Here is an 805-nt window from a genome sequence, read left to right on the forward strand (position 1 = left end):
TTCTGAAGTGAGATAGAGGATTTCCGGTTCAGTTCCTGTTGGAGTTCATAAGGGAGAAGCTAGGAAAGAGGTTTTGGAAAAGGAGAGAAGATGCTCTGAGTCTCCCAACTCAACATAGTCGAGGGGTTGAATACTTGCTTACTGTTCGATCGGAGATAGCGGATACGATGACGGTACAACCAATTGATGGATGGCGATTCTTTGTGAAAGGTGGCAAAATGGACTGTGTGGTTGATTTGGAACATGGAAAGTGTGATTGTGGTGTCTATGCAGTGGAGAAAATACCTTGCTCTCATGCTATAGCTGCTGAAACATCTGCTGGTTTGCATATCTCTACATTTGTATGTCCAGTGTACTCAAAGGATTTTCTGTTTGCAGGATACTCAGGGAATATATATCCTTGTGTTGGACAACAAGTTGAGGAACGCACATGCTTTCCTCCGGTTGTAAAGCGTGGTCTGGGAAGACAGAAGAAATCAAGATGGCAATATTGGCAGGAGCTATCCAAGATGAGAGGACGCAAACCCCGGAAGCAACACAGGGTTTATAGATGCTCAATATGCAAGGAAACTGGCCATACGAAATCACAATGTAAGAAATGACATGGATGACCTTCAAGTAAGTCGTCCAGAAGGTCGTCCAGTTATTCGTCCAGTGTTTAGTCTTCCAGAAGACCTTCAAACAAGTCGTCCAGAAGACCTTAAAGTTAGTCGACCAGGGTTTTTTCTTGCAGAATACCTTCAAGTTAGTCGTCTAGAGTTTTTTCTTCCAGAAGACCTTCAAGTTAGTCATCCAGTGTTTAGTC

This window comes from Brassica oleracea, chromosome C3, assembly GCF_000695525.1.
Source record: "Brassica oleracea var. oleracea cultivar TO1000 chromosome C3, BOL, whole genome shotgun sequence".
Taxonomy (NCBI): Eukaryota; Viridiplantae; Streptophyta; class Magnoliopsida; order Brassicales; family Brassicaceae; genus Brassica; species Brassica oleracea.